This window comes from Seriola lalandi, unplaced genomic scaffold (assembly GCF_002814215.2).
Source record: "Seriola lalandi dorsalis isolate HSWRI2012SDOR001 ecotype SW California unplaced genomic scaffold, Sedor1 jcf7180002054930, whole genome shotgun sequence".
Classification (NCBI taxonomy): domain Eukaryota; kingdom Metazoa; phylum Chordata; class Actinopteri; order Carangiformes; family Carangidae; genus Seriola; species Seriola lalandi.
This window is the reverse complement of record NW_019525482.1, coordinates 265,449-280,448: the sequence shown is the minus strand read 5'-3', so window position 1 is coordinate 280,448 and position 15,000 is coordinate 265,449. Positions and strand designations below refer to the sequence as shown.

At 42.7% G+C, this 15,000-nt stretch overlaps 1 protein-coding gene across 2 annotated transcripts in view; it reads right to left on the bottom strand.

Moving 5' to 3' along the window:
- Nucleotides 1-220, bottom strand: part of kita (KIT proto-oncogene, receptor tyrosine kinase a) — a 20,534-nt gene extending 20,314 nt beyond the window's left edge. Inside the window, exon 1 of one of the 2 annotated variants that reach the window (XM_023393188.2) lies at nucleotides 1-220. This exon is cut by the window's left edge and continues 135 nt beyond it. The gene's annotated coding sequence lies outside the window, so the exon portion shown is untranslated. The other variant, XM_023393189.2, reaches the window with a different exon arrangement.
- Nucleotides 221-15,000: the final 14,780 nt, after the last annotated feature.

Below are 15,000 nucleotides of genomic sequence, written 5' to 3'. Positions count from 1 at the left end.
CAGCGCGTCGTAGTTGTGGGAACTTGACTGCGGGGCTGAGGCGCACTAACGAGTCTTTAAAGGCACAGATGCTCAGCTACAGCTACAGCTACTCAGCAACAGCAGCCGTCGCCTGTCTGCAAACATGCTGTTCTGCAGGAGCGCGCCAGAGGGGACGGTGGCCGGCGGGAGGGCAGGACGGGCGGACCGGGTACCTATCTCTGACCGACTGTGGCGTCAACAACATGTTTATGTGAGACCAAGTGGTGGAGCCTATTACTCACACGTTGCACGCGCAGAGGGGAGGTGTTTGGGGACCTGTTGTCATGCTTCCCGACAGGAAAAGCGATCTCACAGTTAGAAAGAACACAGGCAGAGGCGCATTAACACCGACAGCCACATTTACACAGTCTGCACGAAGCTTCAACACAGCAAGTGGAAACAACCTGAACACTTTACTTATACTAATATTAAATAGCAGGTCAGTATTTTTTAATTGACATTGTATTAATGTATTGCTGCGTTTCGCAACATACACGTGGAAACATTAGCCTATAGCTGAAGGAGGAAAAAACCACATAACGACCCTTTGTGTTTCCCTCCCTCCTGAGCTCGCGCACATGACACTTTTTTTAACACTCACACTCACACATAGCCAGGGGTTGGCCTTGTTTTCCACGGGTCAAATACAGTCACTCTCTTTCTGAAGGTATATAAACATACATATATATAAACACATATACATCACAGTTATTTTCTTTATAGGAGACAGCTGATCTTTATCACCCATCATCCCCCGGAGCTTTTAGGGGAAACTGTGGTAAAGATCCGTTTTCTTTCATTTCCCTCCTCCTTTCCCCCCATTTACCTGATAGAGATCACCTTGGTCATTTAAAGAACTCAGTCACTCTCTCACCCTCACGTGGGACTGCAGTTTCTGATAAGAGAAACTTTAGAGAACTCTTTAGTTCTTTAAATCCTATAATTTGTAGTTTAGTCTGAGAAAACCTTCTTCATCCTTTTTCCTTTAATAAACTCATCATGAGAATATTTTAGGTTTTTTTGTGTTAAATTTAATCTTTATTCTTTATTGTCCTTTCAGAACCTGCAGCCCTTGTGTGTGTGTGTGTGTTGAAATAATTACCTGAGAATAAAACCTTCTGTTATTGGACATATGTTTCATGGCCTTCGTCCTCTCGTCCTGCATCCTGACCCCTGACCCCTGAGAATCAGCTCTGAACCTGGAGAAATGGAAACTGTATTCAATTCATTTCATTTGCTGAAAAACAAAGATCCTTAAAGATCCACTCCAGCAATTAAATGTTGCACTTCCATAAAGATGGGAAACTGAGACTGATTTAAAATCCTTTCAAAGTCCATTCCCCAAGTTCAGTCTCCAGTTTACACCCCTTATAAAAGGTTTGAAGTCTTATCTGTAATTTAAAACAACCCCGGTGACGTCATCAGGGTTACAGCCTTTATGTTTCACATATTCTTACTTTTTATTTATGCATTCATCATCTATAATTTGTATAATTTACTTGTCATGTTGGCGTCCTTCACATTTTCCACACTGTGAGAAACACCCCTGAACATGAGTGTGACTGTGGGCGTGGCCTAAACCAACCCCAACCCAAAACACACACTGTCCAGACGCTCTGTGTGATTAATGTGAAACTCAAGACAAAGACAAATGTCATGAAATCTGATTCGCTTTCTCAGGAAGCAGGTGATCAGTCGTGCAGGTTGTGTTTTCCTTCACAGCATCACGTCAGTGGAAGTCAGCACCGATCATTTAGAGAGTATCAATCATGTTTCATTAATTGGCTTATTGAGAACCCTGACGTCAACACTGAAGCTCTTTATGCACCTTTAAACGTGACGCGTACTTTACCTGTATCACCCCACTGTCTTACATCTGCTGTATTTAACTGTGTTTGACTGAAACGTCGTTTATCTGTGTCCTACATCGAAAAAAATTGAAAACCAAATGACAAAAATGGGGCTAAAGTACGGTGGCCCTGAGGGCTCAACGCGCTGCAGCTGAAGACATCTCACGCAAAGACACGAACGAGCTGTAAATTCAGTCCTACAGCACAACAGGAAGTGTTCCCAGGGGACAGTACAAAGTGATGGACCCGGCTGGGACTTGCTGTTCAATGTCCAACTATCATGTTTTTTCTTTATATGGATGATGTGGCGCGGGTTGGACTCGAACCCGGGCCGCTGTGGTCAGGGTCAGGCCTTCATGACTGTGTGTGGTAGAGAAGCTTAGATTAGATATCGGGGAACCATCGGACCCCTTGGCCCTCACAGGAGAGTTTGACATAACAAGCCAATGAAACGTCCCAACCAGTGACACATAGTCCTGAATGATGTGGCGAGATCAAAGCTGGACGGAGGCTCGTGCGTTCCTGTTTCCGATCCGTGCGCCTGGATAAGATTCCCGCTGTCATGTAACGTTCAGATTCATTTCTCCTAACGTGAGCAGCGCAGACCTCTCTTAAAGGCTCAGATGGCTCACACCCTGAAACCAAATCTCTAATTTCACTTCCTCAAAGCATTAACTCGTGTAAAAGACCCATCAATTATCACACATCGATTTTTCCATTCACACAAATGTCTTCTAGGAAAACAAGTAAATGATTTTTGTCTGATCAACATGTGAAAACACGGCGGGGGGTCGTCAGATCCTCCGGTGAGGGTTGGAAGGATTTGTGTCGCAGGTTTTCTTTTCAGTATTTATTGCTGTTGTAAATTTTACTCTTCACACAGAATGAGGAGTGTGTGTCTGGAAACACACACTATTGAATGTGCAAGAAGAAATCTGATATTTCACAGAAGTTGTTTTCAGGGGCATCGATGATGAAGCAGCTTCCTGACTCTCATCCAGACCAGGAGATGCTGCAGGATCCTCCACTGAGTGAGAGGCGTGATGAGGCCACCCTCACTTACATTTATATATAAGTGTACATATATATATATATGTCTTTTATTCGTCGTGCTCTTATACTGTTCCTGAAATGTCCTTCCTGTTGTAGGGATTATGTCGTCAGCGTGGGGATCAGGTAAATGCGGCGCCCACGAGCAGAACTAAAAACACGACAAAATGCAGCTGAATCAGCTGCTTCTCAGGTCGAGGACGGGAAACTTCCAGGGGACAAAATGGACTGAAGCAATGGCAATTAATTCACAGCATTTAAATTGTGTAAGAAGACTTAATGTTTGGACTCTGATGAAGACACAGCGGCGTCTGTTTGCACAGTTAGAAGCTGTGAATTCATCGCTGTGCTCGGGGCCCCTTCGTCCTTTAATAGCTTCTCTTCTAGTCATTGTGCTCTTAAATTACTTCTTACATGAACTATTTATTATTAGGTTTATGTTTCTTAATTCACGTTCCTGCTCATGATGTTTATTACTGTAATATTTACATTTCTATAATGTTTCATTGGCACATTCAGATTTAGAGAGTAGTGATCTGAGTTAACACATTTTTTCACTTTAAGAAAAAGTTACACACTCTGTCGCACATCACGTTGTCCATCCTCAACTAAATATAGCAGCTGTAAAATGAAAAATACATCTCATTATCATGGACATAAATACTGCGGAGCTATTTCTGTTGACTGTGTCCTGAGCCGGGAATCATCTCTACCCGCAAAAACGTGGTTTTAACATTAGAAAGCTTTGTTTGTTGTGTGATCAGAAAGAGGAAGCATCCTTCTTCCTTCAAAACAAAGTTTTTACTGTATCTGTGTCTGATATGTTTCCTATAATGTGTTTATGAAAGAGAAGGAGAAAGAGAAGGAGAAAGAGAAGGAGAAAGAGAAGGAGAAAGAGAAGGAGCGGGGATACTGGGAGAGGGAGGCAGGAACACGATGCTAATGTTTATCTGCACCTGACCGTTAATGAGTAACAGACTCCACTTGCACACCTGCGGTGCAGTCGCTGTCACTTCTGATAAAAGTTTCCACCGGTCTTTGTTTCACTGGCTTCACTGGTCGGGACAGAAAGGTGCACGCCTGCAAGAGATAAACAAGCAACATGTGGAGAGATACAGATGCAGGGCTGATGCAGCGAGAGGGGCTTTGTCAGGGATCTGAGGCTTGTTAAAACTTGTGCATGTGATTTTGTCAACAACCCCAGCAGCCCCTTAGGAGCCTTCCGCTCTGTACCAGGGAATCTGATACCAGAACAACTGCTCTTTGTTTCATGCTTCTGGGCTCATGTCACCTAAAAAGGAAATGGATAGAGAAAATTAATAAAAAATAAAATTAGCCTGAATGCTTCCACTGACATCCAGGCTGTAATTAAAATCATTGAATTAGTTGCATAAAATAGGGGGAAAATAATAAAACTAATAAATTAGAAATGGAAATAAGATGCAAGACGCTACTGACCCAAACCTTTACCAAAATAAAAGCACACCCTTTTATAGTTTGGGGATGTGTGTGTGTGTGTGTGTTTGTGTGTGGAAAGAGCACAGTGAGTGTTTATAGGACCTGAGCTCTTGTGTAATAAATGCCTGTTGCTATATTTCTGTTCTTCATTGTATTTATCATCAGTCCCATGACTTTTACTGCACTTTATCAGAAATGCACTAAAGTCCATAAAACTCTTTTACATTCATGGCTGATGTATTACATCCCTGCAGCCTCCTGTAAACATGCTTCCCTCCACATTCACGGCTGGAAGAGGTCAGCCTCCTTTCCCTCGTGGTCTCCAATCACTGGGTTTTAGAGCTGTGTGTGGCTCAATACAGATGTTGACATCTGGTGCTTGGACACAAATACTGCTGCATCTACAGGATGATATTCTGTTGCTGTTGTCACATGTCGAACCTGCTGTGGAAAACTGTTTTTCATGCCGTTATATACCGTTTTATAACAATGGAAAAGTTACAAAAACAAAAATAAAAGACTGTATTTCACGATCTGTAATATTTAAACAGCGGATAAGAGATCGCACCAGGACGTGGCACAGAGCTGGCTGCTTAGTGTCACCGGCAACGGTAAAAAACAAATTGTATTTCCTTTTAAGAGGAAGCAGATGTAGAGACGACCACGTCTGCTGATGCCTCTCATGCTTTGTAAAAGGTGAGAGAAGTTCTCATTGTCCCAGTGACTCGTCACACAGAACTGTTTGAGTGACAAAACAGAACCAGCTGTTTTCAGTTCTGTTTAGTGTGACGGTGCACGAAGCGAGGAGGCGTTCAGGGCTGCAAAACCTTCATAAACAGTTCAGGTGAAGCGGAGCAAAGGCCTGTGGAAACAATGACTGTTTTATATGATGAAGAGTGGAATTAACACTCAGCTCTGTGCTTGTGGTTTTGCCAGCAAGATAATAAACCATTAAATACCGTAACACATTTTACAGTCCAAAAAAAAAAAATGTAGTGCTGACAGTTGAGAGGTCAAAAAATAAAAGCCTCTCTGAGGGGCAGAAACTGAAGGGGACCTAAACTGTGCACAGACTTTGTGGTTATGTTTAGAGTTATGGTTCATTGTTCCCAAAGGTCAGCGCAGAGTGTTAGAGGACAACCACAGGGCGTCCGGGGGGGTCACCGGAGGTCACTCTGCGGGCACCCCGGCTGATACAGGGCCCGTGGTTTGACGTGAGGGCAGAAATAAAGCATGGAAGTGTTGTGTTAGAGCACAGACACTTCCTGGTTAACAAAAGCACACACACACAGAAAAACAAAGCAATGGAAGTTAAACAAATTTGGTGCACACAATGTTGATGAAAAAACAAAGAAATTGACTTATAGACATGTAGACTTGCTGGGATTGGGGGGTGGGGGTGGGGGTCATGGAGCATTGAAAGGTCAGAGCCAGAAACAATCCTGAGTAATGTGTGTAAAGTGTTTGAGAACCTCCTCCATAAGTCTAATTATAATAATCACTGAGCCAAAGAGGGAACAGAGAGACTGTAACACTATAGGTTTATTAAAGTAAGAGGAACAGTCGAAGTCGTATGTGAAGTTAGCTGACATTAGCTGACATTAGCTAGCACTAGCCACAACAAGCTACTGGCCGTTCAAGGTGAAGTAAGACTGAAACGTCAAAACATTGCTTCTGCTTTTCATGTGCGTATGTGTGTGTATATATATATATACGTATATATATATATATATATATACACACGTATATATAAAAACACACACACACAGTATATAAGCAGGACTAGCAGCAGCTCCAGTCGTAGCACTGCTGGTCTGTCCGTCAGTTTGAAATGTCTCAAACTGACCTCGGTGATCTCCGGACTTTTCCTCTACTGCTGCCATCAGCTTGTTGTGAGTGAAACGTCCTGAGAATCTATGGGATGGATGACTATAAAGGTTTGTGCACACATTCCTGCCCCCCATCATCATCATCATCATCTTCATCTAGCACTATCATCAGGTCAGAAGTTCAGTTTCTCCAGTACTTCAGTGTTGACGTGGCTCAGGAGGCAGAGTGAGACGTCCATGAATCAGTTGGACTGGAAAAGTCCCTTTACTTTGGTTTACGGGCAAATACCTGCACAACTATTGACATTACACTTTGTTAGTGCTAATTATATCATTTTACCATACTATTGAACTAAACTACAATGTTGAGCTTGGTAAACATTAAACCTGCTTAACAGGACGATACTATCTTTATCGTGAGCATATTAGCATACGGACATTAGCATTTAGCTCAAATCAGCACTGTCAGTCTTATTCTTCTCCAACAGCTGTTGGATTATTCAGAAGGAACAGGAAGATAAAGATTTTTTCAGACTCTTATTTCTGTGAACAGATTTGAATTCACTTTGTATCTGTAATGTTTTTATGTATGTAGTATGTTTTCCAAATAATAAACATATTGCAGAAAGTTAAAGTGATAGTTCAGGTCATATGACGTGGGGTTGTGCGAGGTACTTACCTGTGTTACCTGCAGCAGCTTCAGATCAGCAGCAGGAGCTGAGTGATGAGCGGCCGAGGACGGGGTCTTCCACCAAAACCTGTTTTAGCCACTTGAGAAAAACACCCACAGAAACAAACCAACATCAGTTTAAGTGTACGCTTTATTTTGAATATTCTGCTTTATTTGACAACAAACAGCCCTTTAACTTTGGAACTACATTATTTCAACCGTTGAACTACCGCATTACTGCGCACAAACGCACCTTCACTTAGCTCCGTCCGCCTCAAACAGCAGATCTGGCGAGTAACACCGTGCACGCTGTAGTTGCTCTTGCAAAGTAACACGACAGTTCAGCGGTTCACGACCGGCAGTTCCAAAGGAAAGGACTGTTTGATGGGAAGATAAAGTGGTGAAAATATTCAAAATAAAGCCTGAACCCAAAGTGATAGAAGCTTTTATTTCTGCGGGTGTTTATAAAACATGTCCTGCACCAATTCTCTACACTGGGAGTGTGCTGATCTGAATCTGCTGCAGGTAAAACACTGACTGTAGAAAAGTACCAAACAAAGCCACGTCAAATAACCTGAACTAACACTTCAACATGCACAAGTGAACCGGTGCTGTCCTGCAGCGCAGTGAGATTGTTTCCCCGACTGTGCTGGATCAGTCTCTCAGCGCTCTCAGTGCCTTGCGCAGGTTGGGAGGGAGGACAGGGACAGAAGAGCGTCTTCTCAGAGCTGGTCCACTGCACCGACGGCTTCTCCTTCGCTGTGGTCGGCCTCTTCAGAGCCGGCTGAGGCGGAGGTTCGCATGTGGACTGCAGGGACACGTCCCTACCAATATTTGAGTGAACTCGTTCGCACTATGTTTGGAGTGAAGTCACATTAGATCATTCCCATGTCCCACGAGAGGCTACGTCTCCGTCTGAAGGCTCTCGTCATGTGAGGATATCAGTGGTACCTGACGTCACTTTCCACTGTGGAAAAATGTCCACTGATATTATTTAACCATGTAAGCTAGCGTCAACTGGCAAGCTAACCCTGGCTTCTGTCTTGTGTGGGCTAGCAGTCACGTCGCTAGCAGGAGTAAACATAATACGGTGGATATATCAAAGTATGAGTCCAATTTCTGTCGAGAAATCCCAAGAAAATTTGACCATGAATGAATTATTTCATCTGCTGGACACACAGCAGCAGAGAGGCCAGAACAGCAGCTGATGAGGAAACAGGTGCATCATCAGGGTTTTAGGTCATTAAGTTAATGCTATTATGGATTAATTGTAAATTACTAACTTATATTTAACGTAACTGTAGTCCACCTGTTCTGATGTTAACTTTTTGATCTGTTTCTGTTAGTTTTATTTAAACACAAATACATTTCTGGTTGTAAGTTCAGATCTTAAAACCATTTGTGTGACAGCTTTAAAAAGTCCCGCCCCCTCCACGGCAGGCAGCAGGTATCTGGCGTCCGCGCTCGCACTGCTCTGTGGTGTAAATATATCAGCTTTGCACGTCACATGAACTTGTTGTCATCTCTTCCAAATATAATGCTTTGTTTTTTTACGAGCCATAAACCCATCAACATGATACTAACAGACTGCAGTGAAACTCAGAGTCACCAGAGAGGAAGTAGCAGGTCTGACACAGCTTTGCTTTAATATTGTCTACACAACGTCCATTTCTACAGCGTGGAGTCCCAGCTGTCAGTTCTGTATCACCCCGTGGACATTAAGAATCCAGTTTCCCAGAGAGGCAGGCTGTTTGTTGCTCCAGTTCAGACACATTTACGACGCAGATATGACTGGAAATTGCAGCTTTGCGAGGAGAGACGTTTTTATGATCGCTGGATTTACACCACTGGTGCTGTTTTGATATTTTACTCAAGAAAGGTTGGTTCCATATGAATCACAGGCAGAAAACTCTGTAATTCCCCCCGTGGACTATTGTTTCCAATCTTCTCTGGAACACACAGGTGAAGAAGAAAAAGCCTGTGAGAATAAGCTCCTGCAGTTTTCCCTACAGGCTTTGTTTGCTTGTGCCAATATTGACACAGCCAGTGCACGCACAGTGCATGACATCTCATAGTGAACATGAACGTTAACATGATATATTCTCAACAGCTATCACCGATCCAAGTCCTCATTAGGCAGGAATTTGTGTTGTTGTGTAGAAACACAAAATACATTATTTTCTGCCACATATCCATTATTCACAGTTAATACATATTTCATCAAAGACTGCAGTCTTATGATATTTCCCCATCTGTTACAGTTTATATTCAGAGCTGTATGACGGCTCTGTGATCTCACAGCACTAAATCGGTTTTAAGAAATTTAAAGCATGTGTTGAGCAGGGTCCCTCGAACTGCCATGTGTCTTAATGTGACAGGGTAACTTGACCCTACCCACTTTTTCTACTAGATTTTTGTGCAAAAACACAGGACTGTTGCTGGAATATATCAAGTCTGGCTTTCCTGTACAAACAGCGCATGAGGGAGAGGAGGGTGTGTTCACGACTTAATCATTTTGTGAATGGAGACAATAAGATCCGCTCAGTCAAAACGGCAACTTCACACATGCAGCAGACCCAACCGGATCACTACAGAGCACATGTTATTTAACATACCTCTTGACACGTCCATGCATCATGCTCACACACACACACACACACACACACACACACACACACACACACACACACACACACACACACACACAGTATCTGGCCATGCTCGTCTCCTCAGAGATCACAGAGATGGAAGAAAACTGCTCCCCACACCAAGAAATCTGTTCTACAGTAATTATCCACAGTGGTTTTTCCACTCAGGCTGCAAACACTCTCACAAGTCGCTGTGTAAAGAAGTTTTTAGTAGACTTTTGTCTTGCCCCATTTTTCCTTTGAAACATTAAATTAGTTTGCTTATTAATAAGTGTCCAGCTTGTTTTATACAAAGAGATCCTGTTGTGAGCCGAGTTTCCTCAGAGCTCTGTTGATCATCATCACACTTTAGATTAAAACATCTGGGCAGATATTAAAAATTACTTTAGGTAATTATGAGGTTTTGAATATTCAGTACTAATTATTATTATTAATTTCATTATTAATACTTTGTGCATTGTGGAGGTTCTGGGGAACAAAGCAATAGACTAATCATTTAAAAAGTCTCAGTACTTTTCCTCCCTATAGTTACAGGGTACGAGTTTATAAGTAAAGTTGTTTTTTCCATGACACATCTGTCATGAGAGACTAATAGTCTGTTTCTACTCTGCACCCTTTTATTACTTAATGTGTATCGAGTAAATAAAGAAATACTTACAGTACATTTCAGTGTCATTTGTAACCTCGTACCTGTCCTGTCTCTCACACCTACACTGCAGCACAGACCTTCAGCTGGATTTAAGTCCTGAAGATCAACAGATATTTGTGTGTGTGATTAGGATGTAAATGATGAGTTTGACTAATCAAAATAGGATTGAAAGTGTTTTTCTGTTGTTTTTTTCATTATATATTCAGAAATGTAACGTGTTCGGTCAAACTGAAAAGGATGAATCCCTGAGAAATCAATAAAACATCATCCATTAACCTCCTGATGAGCCTCAACTGCTGCTAAATGAAAATCATAACATGGAGGTCTGAACAATTTCATGGACTTTTCCTCTGCAGCCGAAGCATTATGACGATCGCTGTGGGCAACTGCAAGTGTGGAAGCCACTCTGTACGTGACCACAGTGCTGCTCTCCCACGCACCATCACCGCTCATGTGAACAATGAGACGCTTCTCTTCCACAGAGGCCGTCAAACGCTAAATAATCAATAGTTCAGCAGCTGTGACGGGAGACAAACCGAAAACCTATCAATCGCTGAATTCATTGGTCCTGTAGCACACACGGAGGTGAACCGTGATCCGTGTCGTGATGCGTTTTCGTTCAAAGCCAAAGATTTTAAAGCCGGAGCGTCGACCGCTTCGAAAACACATGAACATAAACAGCAAAAGGAAGAAAAAACAGCAGCAGTTTGACGTAAAAGTGAGAAAACCCGAAGAGATACAGACACGGACGCCGCACGTCGCAGCACATCTCTGTTTTCTGTTTTGATTTTTTAGCGCGTCTCCGTTCTCAGTTTCTGTGTTTGGTTTTGAGTTCTCATTTTGTAGCGTTGTTGTTTCTAGACATTGCGTACGCCTAGTCAAATCGCAGAACACGTTTTCTTTATTTGCTTTTGGTTTGCATGTAATTTCTAGGTTACAGTGTGTTTAGCTCTCACTGTATTTAGCCCTTAAAGCAAACTGATAAAAACACTCATGAGTAACAAACAGCCTCCTGAGGGGAGTGTGTGAGAGATAAATCTGTAGTCAATATGTAATATGTATTTTGTTTAGGCAGCAAGTTCTGCTTCTTCACTTCAGAATATTATAACGGTTGATTTCATAATGAAATAACCACATTAAAGTTAGTGTCACTCTCCACCCATCACCGCTGGGATTTGCAACTCAGGTGTTGTTGAGGTTGTTTTCTAAAGGCGAAGACTCCTGAACCGGATCGGCCTGATCACCGCAGGATGTAAACCACGTCCTCCAACATCAGTTTAAGACTCTCGTCTTCAGAACACCGAAAAATAAGTGTAGTTATGGTTTCGGAGAATTTGATTATATTTGCTTCAAGCCACATGGAGGGTCGATCACGGCCATTAGTCGAAACAGTTTGGGAGACAGAAGCACTTTGCTGACTTCAGAGAGTTTATTTCTGTCAGTCTGGCAAATGAAAGGAGTGTATGATTCCCACTGAAGCCTGAGGCTCCTCCAGAGCACCAACACAGCCCACTGTCACTGATCACATGAATGGAAGGGAGTCATCCCCAGGCCAAGGTCACAAGTCAAAAAGCACATGACTACTACATTGGCTTGGTAGCACGCAAGTGCAAATGTTTCCACACAGGCGAGGAGCCACACCAGAGCAAACACACACACACACACACACACACGCAGTGGATACTGTAAGATATAAAAACAGTTTCATGCTAAAAACAAGCTTTCACAATTTAAAAAACAAGCCACATGCACAATTACTTTGAGTAAACATTATTGTTTCCAGGTCAAACCCCCCAGGAAGCAACAAGAGCCACAGTGTTCCCGACCAACAGCTATAAAACACAGAGATAAGGCAGAAAAAATTAAATAAAAAAAAAGAAAACAATCATCACTCTGTCCAGAATTTCAAGATGCCTGAGTGCGCTGTGAGAAGAGAGGGGATGGGGGGGGGGGGTGATGCAGATGCCATGGCTGTTGTTTTCAGCCACAGTCTGCTGGTTTCATACATCTGGCTTTGGGGCAGTCAAGGCAAAGAGTTGGTTTTAGGAGCAAACTGAAGATTATATTATCTCTGTAAAGCTCCAAATAAACGATGTCTGGAGGAGGAAAAAAAAAAATGCTTCAATTCAGCACCAACTGAGTGTAGTGAGGAAGGAAATACTGTAATGTGAGGCGGCCCGGCCGCATTAATGTTTAAATATACTATGTGAGCAGAGGAACTGAATAGCCGGGTGTCTTGTATCCTCAACCTCTACAGTCCAAGACCAAGTGGTGCTTGTGAAGGACGTCCTCTCCAAATGAACTTCCCACTCGTGGATAATTAACATTAATCTTTAACAGAGTTATTTCAGCTTTGGATAGACTGATTTATATCGTTTCTAAATGGTTTAACGTGTAAAATATCTGCCTGGAAATCTGGAAAATATTGGTTAATAACAAATAATTCAACTTGAATCTGCGAGAGGTCACAATGACAAACATTTTTTATTCTCAGGAATTAATTAAATAGAAAAAACTATATTTTTAATGCTTGAAGTCGTAGTGTGGCGTCACTGGTTTCTGACCTTTAACCTGAAACAGACACACGACTAATCAAAGATCAATCAAAGATAAATTCATTTGTATCTTGACATATATCATTAATTCCAACCACCTGAAGGAACATTTAATTTATATTAAAGAAATCTGTACGACAGTGAATTCAGTTTGGTTTTTTTCCCAAATCATTCTTGAACATTCAGTCTCAATATTTGAGACGATATTCGATTCGGAGTTATCATCAGTGCGTGATCGTGTTGTGTCATGTAGTCAAGGAGCGAGTTGGACCAAACAAACATGATGTTGGTGCCATAAAAGAATAAACATAAAAAGAAGTCTTAAAAATTGCTGTTTGGAGCCCTGTGCTGTCCCAGCCCGGAGCAGTCTCACATGATTCCTGAAAGCAAACTCTCTCCACAGTCATGAGTTAGCATGTTTCCTGGCTTACAGCACTTTCCCAACAACAGGGCTTATGTGGTTGCATTGCCCAACGCTCTCACAATGGCTGTTTGGTCTTTCTATAGCATGTACGTGTTTGTGTTTCTGTAGCGAACACAGCACATTTGGAAAATATGATTTTTTATTTTTTTTTTTTTATGTTGCAGTCAATTTAACTTTATCTTTATCTTCTTGTCTCTCGAGTTACTGAGAAGATTCGATGCCGTCGGCATCACAGCGAGACGGGGCTCGAACCCGCCGGCCCGCTTCCTCCCACAATCTAAACACATGCAGGTTCAGGTTAACTGGCGACTCTAAACTGTTTTGAATGTGAGCGTGAACGTCTCTGTATGTGATTGGCTGCAGCCCCCTGCGACCCTATAAGAACAAGCTGTATGAATAATGAATGAATGAATGAACATAAGTGTTCAGCCGCTTTGTTCTTCTCCTTTCTCTTGATCATCTCAGATGTTTCTACACCTGCGATAAATGCAGCTGGTTGGACACGATGTGGGAAGACATACACCTGTCTATATAAAGGTCTCACAGCTGACAGTGAACATCAGAGGAGAAACCGTGAGCTCAGAGACAGGATTGTGTTGAGGCTCAGATCTGGTTCCTAAGAGAACAGTGACCTCCATCTTTTTTAAAAGTTTGGAACAACCAGGCTTCCTCCTGGAGCTGGCTGCCCGGCCAAACGGAGCAATCAGGGAGAGGTGACCAAGAACCTGACGGTCTCTCTGGCTGAGCTCCAGACGAAGCCTCTCCTTGGTGAGAGTTCACACACAAAAAGAAAAAGCAGCTAGATGACTCTGAGACTGTGAGAAACAAGATTCTCTGGTCTGATGAAACCAAGATTGAACCGTTTGATCTCAGCTCTGAGTGTCTTATCTGAAAGAAACCCGACGTGATGCTCAGAATCCTCCTGGAAGTTTCTCTCATCTCCACCCAGGATCTGTGGCGCTCAGCCAGAGTGACCACCAGGTTCTCAGCTCCAGGAAGAGTCCTGGCTGTTCCAAACTTCTTCCACTGAAGAATTATTTGGAGAGCTTGTTGAGCCCTCGACACAGTCCCGTCTCTGAGCTCTGCAGCCAGCTCCTTGAATTGAGGGGGTCTGAACGCTTTCCAAACGCTCTGTATGTGTTTCATATGCGTGTGAGGAGAGGTTAGAAGTGCTGTTTATGTAATCCGACTGCTGTTTATTTTAACATGCTAGTGTGACGAATCAATGGCAGTATCACAGAGATGATGTTTTAATCTGGATGTGATGCCCCCCCCCCTCCCCTCCCGTTAAACAAAAAGCTTGGGAAGCACATGTAGGCTCCTCAGAGAAAAGGCTTGAAATGGGACACCGGCCTCGGGGACACACGGCGGCCAAGAGACAAATCTGTTTTACAGCATATCTGTCCAAACCCCGGACTGCTCCTGGATCAGCACTCCCAAAGGAGCGGAGGATAGAGACGGCACGGATGGCAACAAGGCGTCGAGTTTCACGAAGGAGACTGATGTTACATATCAAACAAACCAAAGAGATTGCTAATCTAATTGTCTCACACTCACTCATGCAGCCAAATATATCAAAATCAGATTCCCTCTCACTCTCACAAAGTAAAACATGATACAATCAAATTTCCCCCCAATCTCTTTCATGACTTATGATCTGCCAAGGTCTCACCGAGTCTTTCCCGATGGTTAAAAGAGATCTTTATTTGTCATTCTTAATCAAATCTGGTGTCAGCTTCATTCTCAAAGCATTTTGTTGATGCACCACGTTATTGGCTTGTGCCTTGTTTACAACATATGTGCGACTCAGCCGTCCATTAGCAACTCAAAGAAATGAATTGTTGCT